This window comes from Apteryx rowi, unplaced genomic scaffold (genome assembly GCF_003343035.1).
Source record: "Apteryx rowi isolate R43461 unplaced genomic scaffold, aptRow1 scaffold_17, whole genome shotgun sequence".
NCBI classification, from domain to species: Eukaryota; Metazoa; Chordata; class Aves; order Apterygiformes; family Apterygidae; genus Apteryx; species Apteryx rowi.
Window position 1 is genome coordinate 2,010,642 of NW_020447974.1, and position 18,680 is coordinate 2,029,321.

Here is an 18,680-nt window from a genome sequence, read left to right on the forward strand (position 1 = left end):
CCTCCCAGACTGCCAGCCATCAAACACCCTAAGTGGCTGGTCCAGGGAGAACAGTGGGGACACAGACTCACAGTTGACCAGGAATCCATAAGCAAGTCTGGAAAACCAGCAGGAATCATCAGGAGATACGTGTCGAAATACCGCTCATGCCTTTGAAAATCCCCTCAGCTGTTAGGCCCATTTAATCCTTGCTCTCTCTATTCAGCATTAGCAGAGATGCCAGCTATGACGTGCATCATCCACCCTTCAGGCACAGGAAAGCAGCACGGCATTTCTGGAGAGCACACCAAACCCCCTAACTCCAACCCACAGAAGCTAAGGACACCAACTACCTAATACCTAATGAAAAAGAGAGGTTTTCAACCAACAACCACAGGCCTATGAAGTCCCAGATACATAATTTAAGCATTTCCAAGCTATCCAAAGTTGTAGAACATGTACTCAGTTTGGGGGTTATTTTCCCAGCTGGACTGCTTTGCTGTTATTGCTGTTGTTTTAAAATTCTGGATTATTAATAAGTCTATGCAGGTATTTTTCCCCAAGAATATTACAAAAGTTGACATTAAATGTACTAGCCTGAACTCAGTTTCTTTCTGATTTAATAAGTTTATGTCAGCCCACCAGCAATACATTTTTTTAATTAACCCCAGAGGTTAAACAGAAGTTTACTAAAATAAGAATATTTTAAATGAATAATTTATCTCCGCTTATTTCAAGAAGAGTATATCTTACCCCAATAATCAGTTCAGCTGCAAAGCGATCAATAAGGCCCTTCAATTCAATGAGTAGAAGGCATGCATTAAAAAGTAGGTAACAAACATGATAGACTGGAGAAGCTAATACAGTCTATTATATTGTTTTGACACTAAATCTATCTGCTAAAAATTCTTGAGAAAAGGTTACTACCCATATAATAACTTTGCCAAATAGAATAATTTGTTAGCGAACCTCGAGCAGACTTCCTGGCATTTAGCCACAAACACGTATCTTGCCTGTTATATCCTCATTACAGGAGAAACTAGAGTTTTAATTCTGAACCCCAAAATAGTTTCAGAAACCAGTCTCTGCTGAGTCTTCTCATCCCATAAATGGACAAAACAGGCTACCACTTTCCAGCCTATAAAATTACATATTTTAAGAATCTGCCTGTAAGATTAAGGCTGCCCCTTCCTTATTAAGGAGGATCCCAACCTAAGAGCTCACTAGATGCACCGTGCACAGTCCCAGATACGATGTCCACGCTCTGTTTTTTACTCGGAAGCTGTTGCGCATAGCAACTGCTATTTGTTATCCCCAAGAGTGGTCACTCGAGGCAGTTCACAGCAGGTTACGCTCAAGAGCAAAGACTAAATTCAAGGTGATTTAGTGTCAGCCTCACTGAAGTACAAGGAACAGTATTAAACCCTCTAGTCATCTCCTCTTCTTCACTCTAATTAGAATGATGGGTTTAGGTCATTAAATATAGCTACCATCATATTTCTATCAATCTCTTAAGCCAAACATGCGGACTCGCAAAGAAAGGGAGTGAATTTGTGAAAGAGTCAAACCGTAACAAGAACTTAATGACGGTGCGGCCGCAGCGGTGCACACAGCTTAGCTACACAGCTCCCAGCGGAGCAGCAAGTGTTTTTACCTCCATCACAAGCGGCAGAGCTAATGTGCTAGACGAATTTCATGCTGCAGAATCCCCTCCATGGATTTAAATCCCCAGAGAGAAGTATCTCAGTTTATTCCCGTGATATTTCTACAGAACAGAAATCACCCGGCAAATTACTTCTGGTCATGTTAGGCAGGGATTTACCAAGAGTGCCTGGGTCTCGTCACAGTGTCAGAGTTTTCCTCAGTGGCCCCATTTTGCTCTTGTTAAGTAAGCAAGACCAGCACTCCGAAAAGTGCTCAAAGTAAAGCACTTTATATGAGGTGCCTGACTGAAATAAGCATTTCAATTAGATTCATTAAGGAAGTTATTACTTGTTAATTGAATACCAACAGACTGCTAAAGATCACTTATTGAGGTCTAATAAGTATGTAAGAGCAAATTCTACTCCTCATGTAATTCCATCAGCAATAAACTAGTGCAATTAGCTCCTTACTAACAAACTTAAATTGTCGGGAATGTTGAGGCAGATAATTGGCACTTAGGAAGAAACCTATAGTAAGTTAGTGCAGTGTCAATTAACATACTTATTAAATGTCCGTTTAAACTCTGAGCAAATAATTGATACCAATGGGCTGTGGGTTACCTGGTTAAATGCTATTTAATGCTTAAACTTTCATATTCAGAAAAAAAATTAAAACAAGTCCTCTGATTGCTCTTTTTAAAAATTACTACATATGCCTCATTTCCAGGCACATAACCCATGGATTATCTGCAATAACCAACACCAAGGACTCAGGGGTGCAGGCTAAGCACACGTGCATGCGTGGGTAAGTCAAGGAGATGGGTTTACCTAGACTGCTGTCTGCTCAGGAGCCCACTTGCTGCTCTCCCTTGCTCCCTCAGACTACAGGCAGGTTATTTAGCGACTTATTTTCAAGGACTTGTACTTCTAAAGGAGTGCGAGTCATCCAAGGACAGGCTAATCCCTACTACCTGCACCTCACCAGACTCAGCCACCACAGGACCTCAAACCCCTTTCCAGTACAATCAAACGAAGGTTCATTACAAATCCCTAAGACTAGGAAGTCTTGTTTTACAGATGAAGAATGTGAAGCACCAAACCAGTAGCTGACTTGCCCGAAGGTCACTCAGACAGGTCAGTGGCTCTGGGATCAGTTCCTTCCCTAGGAGCTGATACATTTATATACTGTACAGCCACCCAAACCACCCTGAGCTGGTGGAAGAAGGTAAATGTAAGAGACCGCCTGGTCAGGACAAGCAGCAACAGAACGACCCTTCCTGCCTCGTCCTGTGCTCTCGTCGCAGCACCGTCTCCTCCCCAGCATCCTCCGGATGTTGTGGAAAGGCTCTGCGCCTGTTTGCAATGGAAAGCCCTCTGCTTTCTCTTTGACTTGACATGCAGTTTGGCTGTGGGAAACAAAACACCCGGCAACAGCGACGAGCTCACGGAGGACTTCTGTCCACACGCAGTGCCCGAGCCGGCACTCGCAACGGAGGCCTCGGAGCAGCGGCAGGCAGCAAGGGGCGAAACGCCGCCGGGAGCAGAGCAGCCCTGGCTGCAAGAGGGCAGGGGCTGGAGCTGCGGGAGGGCGCTCGCGGGGCCTGCGGGCAGGACGCTGCCGGCCAAAAGCAGGCAGGGGAAGGAAGGAGCACGGGAGCGCAGAGCTGGGTGTGCCGGGCGCAGGTGGGCACGGAGGGATGGGCGACGCGGGCCCGGGGCTTGCGGGAACCTGCACGAGGAAGGCGAGGAAGCGGGAAGCTGCTGCGGAGGGCAGCGCTTGCCATTTTAAGGGCATCTGTGCAAACCAATTTTAGAAACTTCTATTTTAAAACAGGTTCTGCCCTCCCCCTTCCCCACACATACATACTCACACGATCCATCATGTGGAAATACTTCAGGCTCATCTATTAAAAAAAATTGACAGCATATCCCCTGTCAGCTAGGACTGTGATTTTTTTTTTCAGCTATGCCAGCAAAAGTCCTAATGTAGGCACAGCTATAATATGAGCAAAAGGAAGAAAAAGATTATTTTTGCCAATACAGCTTCTTTTGCTCAGGCAAGTGATACAAGCTATATTTCTCATGTTTTTTTCCTAGTGTAAGCTCCTTCTACACTCAGAACAACTGCACTGTCAGTGCAGCTATACCTGAATAACTAGGCTGGAGAAAGTTATCCTCAAGGCCTTAAACTGTGCTAGAGAAAGGACAGCACCTAGCACCATGAAATTCCGCAGCTGCCTGGAGTCTGCGCGTATCGATGCAATACAAATACAGAACAGTAACGCATCCTGCATCCAGCTTCTCCAAGCCCCAGAGCAGTAGCAGCCAAATCCTTCCCGCTTCCCCAGCCTTTCTAACAAGCAGCTCCGAGCCACTGCAGCGTTTTGGGTAATCAATGTCTGCCTAGAGCAAACGGTAGCTCAAAACCGAGGGCTGGCTCGGTGGCCAAGAAAGCCTTGGAAAGTCTAGAAGTACGGGAAGGACTTTTCCATTCTGTATGAATGGAACAAAACATAAGTATTTGGGGGAAAGGCAATCTCAAATAATAAATAATGCAGAAACTCCAAAATACCTTCTAAAGCTTCAGTGCCCTTATAATGTAATGTTTGAAATGCTGTGCTATTCCTTTGGAAGCCTTTTCTCTCTCCACTGCTGCTGATGGTCTGTCTTCTTAGACACTTGAATAATGTCTGCCTTCCTCCTGTAACATCTTCCTTGACTACTCCTCATGCATAGTAATGCTAATAATCTTGCAGCTTTCAGCGACATTTTTCTTCCTTTAAATGAATGCCTGGTTTTACGCAGGGCTGTTCTGTTCAGCACCTTGTCTCCTGCATGTTTCTTTCACTACACAGTGTACCTATGTACATACAAATGTCTATTTACTGCTGCCCATTAGGAGCTGTTCATGTGCCATTTGGTAGTATGCAGAAGAATCAAACTAACTGATTAACTATATTGTATAAATTGTAGCTGAGCACATATGATGCAGTCAAGATTATCCTGCTATTATTTTGAATATTGTACAAATGTATATGTAAGCATAATCCCTCCCAAAAGAACTTATACCATCATTAACTAGGGACCCTTTGCATGTGAAATGGACTTGATATCTAGCAAATTATACAGTGGATAATACTATGTGCAGTCATGTAGAAGGATATATTTTATACTACCTGACCACCACAGAGTTTTACAGTTCTTTCCTCAGACAAGATGAACTCAGATTCTATCATCTCATAAATGCAATAATGTAAATATGGACAATAGATAAGTATTAAGCTCATTTGTCAAGGGGAGCTAGGCAATTCATCTCAGGTCTTGAAGCAAGAAAGGACCAGAAATGCAAATGGAATCCAAAACTTAACTGTTAGTTCAGTCCCGTAACTGGATGGTGAACACACTAATGTGCTTCATGCTTCTAAGTTATTCTTAAGCACCTTCTCAGTCATCATTAAATGTTAAAAGGATCTTGTATCTTTTGGAGAGGGTGCAGTTAAAGATCCTGGCTGTTTCCAAAGTTTCCTGAAATAGAAATCCTCACGTGTAACTTGTCAATATAGGATTTCAAATGCATTTTATATAAATAATTCTGGTAGGAACCTTGACCAAAATCATTCTGATGGCTTTGATACAACTGCACAGTTGGTTTGGGAACTTCCAGGCATTGCAAAGAATAATCACACTAATCCGAACACCATTCCAACAGCAGCCCATGAAGAAATGACCACCAAACTAATCGACTCAGCCTCCTCTTGCCTATTTAAACATTCCTCCTGCTGCACTTCATATTATCACCATAAAATCTTCAGAGAATTTTTTGTTTAAATACAGGCTTGAAACAAAGTTGTATGCCACATTCTCAGAAACAGTGTTACATACTATTAAACATAAGCAGCAGATTAGAAATAAGAGCTTAGAATAAAGGTGAAACACACAGACACTTTCAGAACATTGAACGTGATTAAAGAAAATGCCATCGTTCGCTTTTCCTTTGAATTGACATTAACAAGTAAAGCATTTTACTTGTCTTTGTTTACTGGGGGAACATAAATACTGCATAAACTACATTTTCTTGCCAACTAAGCATTGTCTACATGATGGCAGCTTGTTCTCTAACTGCGTTTTTCTTTTCGAAGAGTTGAAAGCTCAGTGGTTGAGCAGGAACAGTTTGGGATGTTATATGCATGTGAAATGTGTTTTTCATTAAATAACTATTTGAGAAAACCTTAAATGTCTCAGCCTTAGATTGCCCAAAAACCTGCAGCACAGCTCAACAGGATATACCTCAAACAGGTATTTCACAAAACACCTGAAGTGCCTTAGGAGCCTAAGGCTAAAAAGCAGCTTCCTAAGGGACTTAGGACCAGCTTTTCCAAGGCAAATAAAGATGGCAATAGACACCCAGCAAGAGAATCACAGCAGTATTCAGGTCTTTTTCAGATGCTTGTGCGCTCCCAGGCAGTCCCCAAATGCCCCACCTGAGCCTCCTGGGTGCTCCAGCTGCGCTGGCACTGCCCAGAGGAACCTCCACCGCACAGACACGGCGGCCGCTCAGAGCGCCGCACAAGCTCTTCCAGTAGGCAGCTGCCTGATGCCTGGGTGTTGCAACGCCAAACTTCACCGTACTAAGATCCCAGGTGATCCTTCCTGTCAAGGATTTATCCTGCTCCAGAAAATACGGGGCAGACAGGCACTGCTGCATTAACTGTTACAGCACCTAAGAGCTCCACAGGGCCATACGGCTAGTTTGGGCAAAATTTATAAGCCAAAATTTTGAGATGCCTTGGAACGGCAGCACACCTACAGAGCTAGCCAGACTCCTTTCGGATAATCTTGCAGAGCAAACATTGAGCGATGTTGCAGAGGCAGCATCTTGCAGTATTGTGTGCTGTTCAGTGGGGAAGGAAAAAGCCCTGTCCTAAGTCTCGCACCAGGCAAGAGCAGGGACTTTTGCCAATTCAACATGAGCTGATCTAAACTCAACTGTTTCAATCTGTTTATGATGGGCTGGTTCTGCCTCCAAAGCTGCGAGTTGGCTGGAGACCCGTTGTTCGGATCCGCAGAATGAGAGGAAACCGAAACAATCTCCACAGCTTTTGTGCAAAGGCTGAGCCTGGCTTGTGAAAGAAATGACAGTATAATTTCAAAATACATCTTTCAATCAGTCCAAGGAAGAAGTGCTCTAGGTGCTTCTGTCTTGCTTGAACACCCCAATTCTGATTTCCCATTTCACATGGAAGCAAAACAAGAAAATGATATGCCTAAGAGTGCCTGTTCAGTTTGGGTAATATGAGCAGGGCTGTGCTCTATAGATTAGTGAATGAAATATTAGCATCAAGTACCACCATGCAGTGTGCAACATCTGGAAAAAAGTTATAGAGCAATTTTCATGATTTTTATAGGAGAAGAGAAAACTGCAAATGGTAGAAAGTATAAAAGGGAATTCTAACAAATTGTACATTGTCAGGCACTCTCTTTCCAGCTGCAGCAAACCTGATAATAAAACACACAATCAGCTCAAAGCTCAAACATCAGCACAAATAAGGCAACCCCTGTGGAGAGTTTCCATGCGTGACGGGCTTTCAAAATGGCAGCTCCCCACAGGTAGGAACCAGTCTAGATGCTTTGGAGAAAGCCTGAAAACATTTAAAGGATCAAGGTCTGGCCTTGAGTGTGAGGTTTCCTTTTCTTTTTTCTTTGGGGGATGTTTTCCTTGTTTTGTGCACAACAAAAAAGAGAGCACGCTTTACTTCCGAGAGAAGCCAAAGAATATCCCTGATAAGCATCTATTCTTAGGAGAATAAAGTGGAGATGATTAGCAAGCAAGAACAAAGCAGACAGGAGGAATTCTAGCAACAAAATGTTCTTGACTGGAGAGGAAGGAAAAAAAAAAAAATCAAGAGCTGCTAAACAGCAGCCCATGTTATTTGCAAACACGCACCAAGGAGGCTGAGAATAGATACAATGACAGCTGCAGCCTAATTGATAGGAGACTCGCCTAACAGGCTGTCAGACTGCTGCGTGGCTTCAGTCCAGGCCACGTTGCTGGAGGCGCAATGTTAGAAACACTGACAAACGTTTACTAAAAATAAATAAAAAATATTCCAGGGCAAAGGGAAATATGGCTCCAAGTGACTACTTGCAAAATTGTGTTAGATCTCTAGGAAAGAGGGAAGTAAGCAGCAGAACGTGTGAGAGTCCCCCCCAGGGCTCACAGGACAGACGCAGGCAGCCTGCCAAGGCTCTCCAGAATTGTGCTGCCTGTCAGGAGCATTGGCTCGGGGTGCGCTGAGAACGGACCTCCGCAGAGGCTACGAAAATAACTACCGGATCAGCAAAGAGCACAATCAGGAGAGCAGACTAGCTGCAAAAGAAAAATGGTATTTGATGTACATAGATGGACCTGCCTAATGGTAGGAAGGAAGCCACAGGGGCAAGTCTTTGAAATCTTCCTTTCCTGAAGAGGAAATGGGGGCATGGTTTGCTTGGCCAGCAGGGTGGGAAGCATTGCAGGAGAGTTGGAAAATGGCTGGGGCACCGCCCTGTGCCCATACCATGCAACCCCTCCAGCACCCAGGAGTAACGGCTAGGAGTCTCTGGATGTGCTCAGCTACGGGCTAGGACAGAAGGTTTGAAAGCATCTTTGGACTTGAGCTCCCAAGTCAGCAACGCATCCAAGCAAGTCACAGAGCATGGTCAGGAAATGAGCGCTAAAGCAGAGAGAGGAAAGAAAAAAAGACAGAATGAGAGAGAGAGAGAGAGAGAGAGAGAGAAGGAAGCCATGTGGATGACAGCCTCTTAGGTCTATGACGACTGGTCTCTTTGAAGGAGATCCAAGTCTGGTAAATCTGCTACTCTGACTGGGAGGGAAACAATCTCTGCAGGTACCTGACATTTTAAGCTGCGCTATTGCTGGGTGCGTGTGCACAGCGGGGCCTTGAGCAGTGGGAACACAGCCCCTCCGGATTTACTAGCTCTACTAAGGAGACAGGTAACAAAGTTGATGCCCGAAGAGAAACTTGCCACATCAAACGCGGGGAAGAGAGCAGAAACCAGCAGCACTAACCAAGCAGTCTGTCTGCTGCTACTCTCCAGCTCTCCCCGTTGGCTTGGGGTTAGCGTGCTTCACATCTCTCAGTCCATCTCTGGTTAATAGCGAAGGTCATCAGCAGATTAACAAATTCAGAATTCATTCCTAAAAATACCTTGTTAAGTCCTAAGAAAATAAACTTTCTTGATTTGGTCACACCATCATATTTGTTTCTGTCTCTGAGAATGTCCAAAGAGGTTGTGAAATATCTGTAAACAATGTTTTGCAAAAATAACCAAGTGATTTTGCCTAACAAACAAATTCATAAACCTCACTGTCTCTGCACACTGCAAAACAAAGGCAAAATTCACAGAAGAATCATTAGCCCCTCTTTCCTTTATGGAAAAGTGACATTAGATCTTTATGAGCCCTGAATTAAAACTTGGAGCTTTTTTTCCACAGCAACATACAGAGGTCTAGCACAAGACTACCATGAAAGCTAATGGAGCAGCCACACAGCTGACAACTTTCTGGAGTACTTGAATATATGGTCCTCAGCACTTGGCGAATCTGTGGGCAGCCCCCTCAACAGGGGGGCAGGACAGTTGCACACCAGCTGGGGGAGTCGGGCTGAGAGGTGTTCACTGCAGCCAAGACTGCTGCTCCCTGTGAGCAAGACACTGGCAGAAATGGGCTTGAGAAGTAGGTTTCTGTGTTGTCCTTTCAAATCCCAGCCTGCTGATCACCATCCCCCCCTGAATAACAGATACCAGCAGGCACTTCTTTATTATGCCAGTTCTGCAACACAGTTTCCAATACAGGAAATAAGGAAAAACAAAGAAGAAATTCTGAGTAAGGATCATGAAACACAACGTTACCAACCCAGGGAGCCAAAATTCTCAAGAGGCTCCTGCTTGGGGAATGCACGTCAGAGTGTTACGTACATACAATATCCAATTTACGCATGCAGACACATCAGAAATCTTCCTAATAATTACTGTAGGAGGTGAGCCTATTTCCAAATTTTACAACCAAGCGTCTCTGGATTGTGCACATTCTGAGAGTATCAAATTAAGAAAATTAAATCACTCAAAACTCTGCAACACATTCCCAGTCCCAGATCTGGCTTAAAATATTAGTTACCCGTCTCCTATTAGCTGTAATGAAAACTCAGTCCCTGGACTTTGGGGAGCATAAAATCCTGCCGAAGGTTAGACTTCTGCTTCACGAGGCCCAGCGTTCAACGTAGTGCAAGGTGCTGTGTGGGGGAAAAAGGATACAGACAGAAAGACTTTTTTCGTACTGCCTATGAAACAATCTCTCTGAAGTGCATGCTTGCATCACATTACTGCATGAATCTGTGCTTGCACTGGAAACCAAGTGTCTCAGTTTTTCATACAGAATCTTTCCTACCCCCTGTAAAAGACCCCTTACCAGACTGGGTGAAATATAAGAGCATGATCCTCTTATTGACTTTAATAGAAACAGGACTGAGCTCTATAATAAGCTTTTATTTAAGGCAGGCATGCTCTTTTGTACTGTGTTTTTGTCACTTCACTAGACCTTAGAAAGCATTAACCTGTTTTGAATTCACAACACTACTCCTTAAATAGTGGACTCTCACCCCAGAGACTCAGGACTCTGAAACACTGACCTTTTGCATCCAGCAATTTTGATCGTGAGTTTGCATCCCAGAACTGCAGGTCAGGTTTGGATCTCAGCTCAGTATATGAGCACATAGTGGGACTGAGGAGTTATTTTCCAGGGCACGTGAGTTAAATGCTCCATGCTGATAAATAAAATGGCATGGTTACAGAATGTAAAGGAATTACTGCTTCTTTACAGCCAGCCCACTTCAGCAGAAATCTCTGTAGGAAATAATGTAGAATCACTTTCTTACTGAGCCAAACCACTGAAAGATCTTGCTTATTGACAGAGAGTAAGAGATGAGAGGTAACAGAGTACAGGAGTATTCAAATGCAGCTATGGGCTTTATAATAAAGATATTTTTGAGCTTTTAGGTAGAACAAACTGTAGTTAACCCATTCCCCCAGAAAGCAAAATCAGAATTTTTGAAATGCCATTAATTATTCATACATTGCATCTGTGTCATCCTAAGAAGCCCCTCCAGCCACAGTGTTCAAAATCTAGAAAAGAGTTGAGCATATCAGAAGGGGATCCAAAGTCCCACGCACCAAGTTGTGACAGCGAATGTCTGCAAAGAAGTGCATGTCTGAAGCTTCATCCCTTGTTGGAGCATAAATCCCGGCAAAGGCTGCAGGCCTTTTCAGCAGGGCTTCACCACCCCCAAAATGGCACAGCCCAACTTTTGCATAGTTATTTGCACTTTCAGGCACTCACCCGCACTCCACGTGTGCTGCAACCAACCTGCGTCTGATTTATCTTTCAAGTAAAGATAAGCTGTTCCTACCATGGTCTCAGTACTATGGTTTGTAATTCAAGTAATTTGACTTTCAATTATCATAATAAATGGCTGATATAAAGCAGGCATCAGGACCATAGGTCAAGGCCATTTGTTGACCATTCTTGATGTTCTCCAACTGAGTAATAAAATTGCTCGAGAACATCTTTTCTTCTAACTTGAGAACAGCAACCACCAACTCTGTTCCTTCAGTACACTCGTACTTTCCTTCTGCTCTGAGGGTAAAACTCATCTCTGAGGGATACTATCCAGTGCTAGACTGTGGAAAAACTCCTCCAGAGCCACTGTGTATTACGCCCCCACCTTCCATACCATGATATTTCTACTATTAAAAACAAGTCCCAGCACTGACGACAACAACAAAACCAATTCCCAACTAAAACCCTACCAAGACAGAACCCTCTGTAGCCCAAATGACTGCTGTGGGAAGGTAATATGTGATTAATTTAACTGTATGTGACAGAAAAATGATTTCAGGCACCACTGGAAGGCACCTGGAGGAAGGGTAAGATAGTGACAGAGCAGAACATGCCTATCATATCCTACCACGTTGCTGGAACAAGTTATAGGGCTAAGGAAAAAGTGAATGAAACTTCGTGGAGAACATGCATGGAAAAAATCGGTGGCAAAGAGCGGCCTGGGCAGTTGTAAGGCTGTAAAAAGAGAGATGTAACAGAGGAACAGCACAGCCGGTTAGCAGAGAACAGGGACTTTCTGCACGGCCTTGGCAAAGACCTTTGTCCTTGTGTTTTAGCTCCCCATTGGTAAAAAGGGCCAGGCAGAAGGAGGAAGCCCTGGGTGATAACTCAGTAAGCAAGCAGGAGCTTTACAGGTGTCCTGAAGAAGGAAACATATTGTAACACACCAAGTCCCTCTGTTAAGTAAGTTTAATTTTGTTTCAAAAGCTTACCTTTTTTCACTGTCTAGCATAACAATATGATTAAGGATCACCATTCTAACATAGAAATAAATTCCATCTATTCTAGATTACAACAGTAACTTATTATGTATAGTATGACAAATCAGTCATAACTCTCTGAAAGTAATGACTATATTTCCTAGAAAGACCCAAACTCCCCAAAACTCTGTTATTATTTAGGTGGTTTTCTCTACATTTGTCAATTCAGCTAATCCTGTGTACAACTCAGCGAGCTTTAATCCCTTCGCATATTTCCAATTCAGCAATATCACCCTTTTAGCTATTGCATTTGCTCTTAATAGAATTTTTTCTCTGTGGTTCATTTATATTCAAGAGACTATTCAGGTCACCCAGTGCAAATATTTTTGGATCATTGGCGATGTCATTGTCCAGATTCATATTCACTCTATTTCCTCCATTCCCAGAATGAACTTACTAGGTATGAGATGCTGAAAAAAGCCCTTGTTCTCATTCATCTCATATTTAACTGAAGAAGCAAAACAGAAAATAAATGAAATCTGATTTGCATGAAATTGTGCATTCTGTATCGCAGTACTGAACAGGAGACTAGACGTTCTTTGAGCTCTGTCACATCTGTTTTCTAGATTTAATTCTTCTTCTTCTTGTCACTTTCTTGTTTTCTGTTGAAATGAGGGAATGATACAGGCAGGTTTCCATAACTTAATATTTACCACTTTACCTAGTTACTAACCCCACCCTAATAACACTACTTTCCTTCTAGCAGCAGATCCTGGGTTTGTGTCCATCAAAACTTCTCATCCTTAATAACTGAATCTAACTCCACCTGTTGAGAAACCCCCAGCRAGGGGAAGGCAGGCAAGGTCGTCCCCAGGGGCTCCGCGGCTGCGAGCGGCACGGTGTGGCCACCCCGCGTTTGCATTTTTCAGCTCCCGTTTCCAAGGGGAACCATGGTGCCCCTTTGCTGGTGGCTGCGCTCCGAGCCCGGCCTTGCTCGGCCTCTCCCAAGCTCTTCTCCAGGGCCAGCCCCAGACAAGCCTCTCTCCAGGAAGCTGCAAAGTGACAGATCAAAGCCAGAAAACCGCCACCGTTTCTAACGCTCCTCCTGCAGTCAGCGCTTTGCGTGCACCCCTTCGCACCCAGGACGGGCTCTCGAGCCCCTCCAAGTAAAACCTGGAGCCTGAAGCTGTATCAATGGCAGCGCCAAACAGACCCCGAAGGGCCCAGCGATCAGATGACATGCCAAGTCATATAAAATTAGGCCCTTGTTTCTCTTAGAAGCGACAAAGGAAATGAAAGACGAGCTGGAAGCGAGGCCGCGCGCACCCCCTACTCCTTGTCCGTCCCCTTCCACGCATTATTTACAGCGGCAGCRAGAGCCCGGAGCCTGCCTGGAGCTGCTCGCTGCAGAAGGCAGCGGGAAACCTTCCAACGACTCTGTGGCCTCGCTGAAAATTGCTGAGGTTTGGTCTGTGCTCCTTTAAGGCTGCCGTGAGAGTGTGAGTGGTGGGACACAAGCTAAATTGAAACTGCTGTTAGAAGGAAAAAGAAAAAGCTAACTATTCTCAAAGCTAAGAAAATAATAAAAAAAAACTTTCCAAGCAGTTTTTTCAACTTTAAAGAGCAGCTGCAGCTGGACTGGTGCCAACCATGCAGACTCACTCAGCAGACAGGCTGAACATCACAATAGCTTTGAGTATTGATGGTTTTAAGACCTGAGGAGTTGGAGGGTAGTCAATGCTTCCTTTTCCAGCCCTTTAACCCCCAAGATGCTGTTATATTTTCAGGGTCCTGGTTTAGGGATTACTTCATGGTCTCAAGCATGGGCTGAGGAATACCTACTGCCACAAGAAGCAGGTTTAATCCTAGTACAGCCAGCTCAGCTCTTCATCTTGCAGAGACAGATGACTTGAACACCATGCAGTCCATTGAGCATGGGCTGTTCAGACAGGGCATTAAAAATGGAGTGGATTGGCTTTACAGCATTTCTCTAAGTGTAGCAATTTGCTTATAGCGGTCCAGGGATAAAACCTCCCCTTCTCTCTGCTGCTTTGTAATATGTGAGATGAGATGGTTGCCGCTACTGCCATGTGGTGAATTTCTGTGACCCAACAGGATGAAAACGGCTGTATAAAAGTAAAATGACATAAAATCACAAACGCCTGCAGTCTCCAGATAAAGGCAGCGCACAGAATAATACGACTTGCTTAAATAATATGATTGTGATCAAAAATGTACCTTTTTTTCACCTGACACCACTATTCAGATGAACAAACTTTATTCAAAGGCAATCTGTTCTTTGTAGGCGAGCGGGTGTCTGCGTTTTTATTTAAAAAATATCTTTCTAAGTTTGAGTGTCCCAATTTCACAGCTCCTGGATTGCAAGAGGGGTTGCTGGTACCATGTCACCCTGGGGTTAGTGAGTACTGTCAAAATGGCACTAAGGAGGGGCAGCATCTGAATCCCCACTTCAGATACGGGTTTTAGCTGCAGGGACTTCTCAGGGCCATGATTAAGTCACTCCAAGCAAAGGTAGAATGACATGGTGCTGTGCTGCCATCCAAAGCCTCTTCTACCCTAGTGGACCAAGTATCACTAACCCAAGTGAACTGTTTTATACATGTTTTCCTACTGCTGTAAGACAAACAGGAATAGTATTTCCTATATCACTTCCTCTCCTCTCCTTAGAAGATGGTGTGGAGGCCTCAGATGCTCTTTCCTGATATGTGGGGAGGAGAGAGGCAAGGAAGGGAATATCCGCAGAGCTGGCAGGAGTGTGGTAAGAGCAAAACCAAGCAAGAACAAAGCAAAAAAAAAAACAGGTATCCAGGCCAGAAGAGGAAATGGCATAAACTTGCAAAGGCACCAGTCAGTAAACTGAATCAGGAACTGTAAGAGTCACTGAAAGGGGAGTGGAAGTCTGTTTTAAAACAGTTTTGTGTGGTTAAGGCATGGGATGCAAGGCCCTAAAAGGAGAGCTCTTCCATTGGTGACATTGTTTCCAGACTCCAAGGGAGCTAGGGAGCTCTGCTTGGTAATGCAGCTGGGAAGCACAGAGATCCGGAAAGACTGAGCAAAACAAAAGAGGAGGGGGGAAGAGACAGAAAGAGATGGATGAGGAAGGGGATATTATTTTGTAGAGCATCACAGTACTCTGCTGGGTCACAACCAGCCTCTGAATGCACCTTAAACTCTTATTTCCCATTTTTTCCCAGCTGGATGGATAATTGCCTGACTATAGAATTATATTCATCATTTTTATGTCTGTGATCTCCAATGCCAACACAAGGAGTGCTTTTACACAAAGCTATGTCTCACCATAGGCTGCAAGAACAGAACAGGACCCCCTTCCCCTTCTGTATTTGAGATCAGTCTCTAAGAAAAGCACAGGAAACATCAGGAATTCCCAAGGATCGATGGGGTAAGATATTCCTATGGTTTCAGGCACATATATTGTATTCCTTCCCCAAGCCTTTCATACACAGCCTGATTTATTAGCCTTAGTCAGCATTCTGTCTTGTAAGGCTGCCAGAAAAGCACAGTGGGATGAAACATCTGGTAAATTTGCTCAAATTCTATTATGAAATATCTTCAATTCAGGTTTCAATGAAAAGTAAACAAGTCATTGTCTCTAAAAAGTGATTCACTTTGCTGTCAGAAAACACTGGCAATCAGCAGTAGGCATTAGTCCTTTTTTAGGACTGTCAAGGGAGAACAGTTCCAATCGCGAACCACTCTGGGCTAGGTAAAAGATCACGCAACTCACTGCTGGTTCAATGAAATTTAACTTGTTCACCAGTGGCTGCCTTGTTTGTCACTGTCTCACCGCCACGCAGTGACATTTGCTGACATTTTAAGAGCATCCAGGGGATGCCCAGAGAACATGGCACACAGCAGGCTTGCATCTCCCCTGCAAGGCAATGTAGTGCTGAGGTTCCCAGTTCAGCTAGCACCGAACAAGCTGGCTCCAGACCCGCATGGAGTTTATCCACGTATAGGTACGGGTCTGCTCAGAGCTAGCACAAGGATTTCTAAAATAGCACAGCATGGTGCCTTGCAGACAGTCCTGAGTGAGGACTAATGCTAAGTGTGGTGGTAAATAGCTCCGGCCTGTCCAGCTGTAGTCAAGAAGGGGAGGTACTTACAACACTCTGTATTACGTATCTCCAAGCTGGTTCAATGCTCACGCAAATCCATTGGCCTCAAACTCCCACATTATCCTTCCAGGTAGGGCAGGGGCCAGAGGCCACTATTTCAGCCTCTAAATTGGAACAACACCTATAGAGAAGCTGCTCTTAGTTTTGGCAGGTGAATTCCAGGCCTCCTCAATCAGTTGTTCTGTTTTGGGTGGGTGACCTCTCCAGTGAATGCCCCCATCAAAGGCTTCTTTAGCAGTAGTTAATTTTGACAGAAAGGCATTCCTCTCTTACCATCAGCAGCTTTGATAAGTGGATGTGCTGTAGGAAAAGAATCTATTGGTGGGTCAGACTAGAGCTCTTGACTGTACTCATCCACAGGGGATATTTTTTAATTGGTAAGGAGCCCTTATAGAGCCATTTGACTTTCGCATACACCTGTGGGGCATGGTATATGTGAGACAAATTTAGGTAGGAAAGGACAGATCAAAGAGACAGTGAACACATTATAGATCATCATTACAGGGAACAGAAAAAAACAAGAATTAATTCATCTGTAAAGGAGCAATTATATGCATTTAGGGCAGGTTATGCATTTGATGATGGTATAGCAAAGGATACGCTTATCTGTGCAATCCACACAACATGCTGCCTGCAGTCAACACACTCCCACATGCACTGGCATGAGCCATTTGAAACTAGTTTTCCATTTATGCGCATTCTCATATTATACCATGCCAAGCTGCTGGAACTTGGACACCGAATGAGGCAAATGTCTGCCATGCTCCTTGGCTCGGGGTGATTCCAGTACAACACAAAGTATGGGCAGTAAAACAAGATACAGCACAAAGTGAAAAACCAAAGTCATTAGGAGTGGCATCTGAGCCGCAATTTCTCTGGGAACGTGCAATACAACTCAGAAGGTTTTAAAAGTGCAGACAGTAAAATACCTGCAAAAAGGAGGGCAACAGCCAGAACAGGGAAGTCTTCTCAGGTCAGGGCTAGTCCTGARGAAGCTGACGTTTTTCACAGCTCGCAGCTAACCTGGGCAACAGAGGCGGAGTGGGGAGCTGCAATACAGAGATAGCAGCAGTGCTGCAAACACAAAACATCTCAGAGACATTTTTTGAAACAAAATCTGGAAAAGAGGCTTCTGGCAACAAAGATTTTAGGCCAACCTAATAGCAAGGCACCAGCCCCAGTCGAGGGAGTTGCTTCTGAGAAAGCCATTTGAATTTGCTGAGCAGAGGAAGTCAGTGAGCCCAGACCCGAACTGAGAGGAGAGGACGGTCCTCTTCCGCTGCAGGCAGGGTAGAGAATACAAACTACCATGAAAAAAGAGGCTGGCAGCCAAAAGGTGCAAGAAACAGCTGGAGCTGACTAAAAACCGTATGCCAGGGCCAGGTCTCAAGGGGGTGAGCTCAGCGACGGGCAGGGGCGCAGCGCAGCCAAGGGGGAGCCCGGAGGCGGGAGAAGCAGCTCGGCGGCGCCACGCCGGCTTCCGTGCTCCCTGCCACCGCTGGAGCCGGGCGCTCGCGGGGAGGAGGAGCGGCGAGCACCCGACCAAGCCATTATGGACCATTTCTGCTGGGCAGGGCCAGAGCAGGAGACTCAGCGGGTAGTCGCTTGTCACCTGTACACAAATGGGGTGGAAACTTTTACTTCTCTGAAGAAGTGCGTAACTAAAGTTTTCACACAGTTTATAGAAAACTGGACTAAAATATTGGCCATTTCACATTCTAGCAAATTTTGTTTAAATGATGATTTTTCCTCTGCATCGCCTCTATAACAAAATGTTGCAACTGCTGCATCTTACCACCATGCTGCACTTAAAAGGAAAAAAAAAAAAAAAATCCTGATCACCACATTTGGAGAAAGAAGGATTCTGCATGAACAGACATTACCTCCCTACCAATGTGTAACATAGATCAAGTCCAGTTTTGAAATGTTAAAATTAAACAAAGGGCTATTTCCATGTTCAGGGTAACATAATTCCCCTCTGCCAAGCAAAGCCAACAGAACAGACCAGGCCTATCACCTGCTTCCCACCTCTGAGGTGGCCAAGGACAACTGTAATCTCACAGCCCCGGGCAATCTGCAGGAGCCCCTCTCTCCTCCAGTCCCTCTTCCTCACATTTCTGCCCTGTTAGGAAGAAAAGGTTGAGCAGCAGAAAGAAGTACGAGTTGTCAGAGACCTCCCTCGCAAGGCCCCTGTAGCTCACTCCAGTCTAGCAGTTAGCAGAAATCAAGCTGGGTCTCTTGCTCCAAGCTCAGAGACTGGGAAATAGCAACAGGGAGAAGGGGATGGATGCGGAACAAGGAATGAGTAACTGTAAAATGGCTGGGGGTAGGGGTGTGGAACAGCTTTCTTTGTGGCTCTCATCGATGTGGGAGTTACCTTTTCGCTTCAGTTGACAGATTGCATTTTTATTTCTAGAGGCTCTTGCAGGCTCTTTTTTTTGTTTGTTTTAATCTTGCTAGCTGCCATCTCAACAGAACTTTGTTTTCTGTGACTTCCACTACAACGGCAGCTTGTTCTAATCCACAA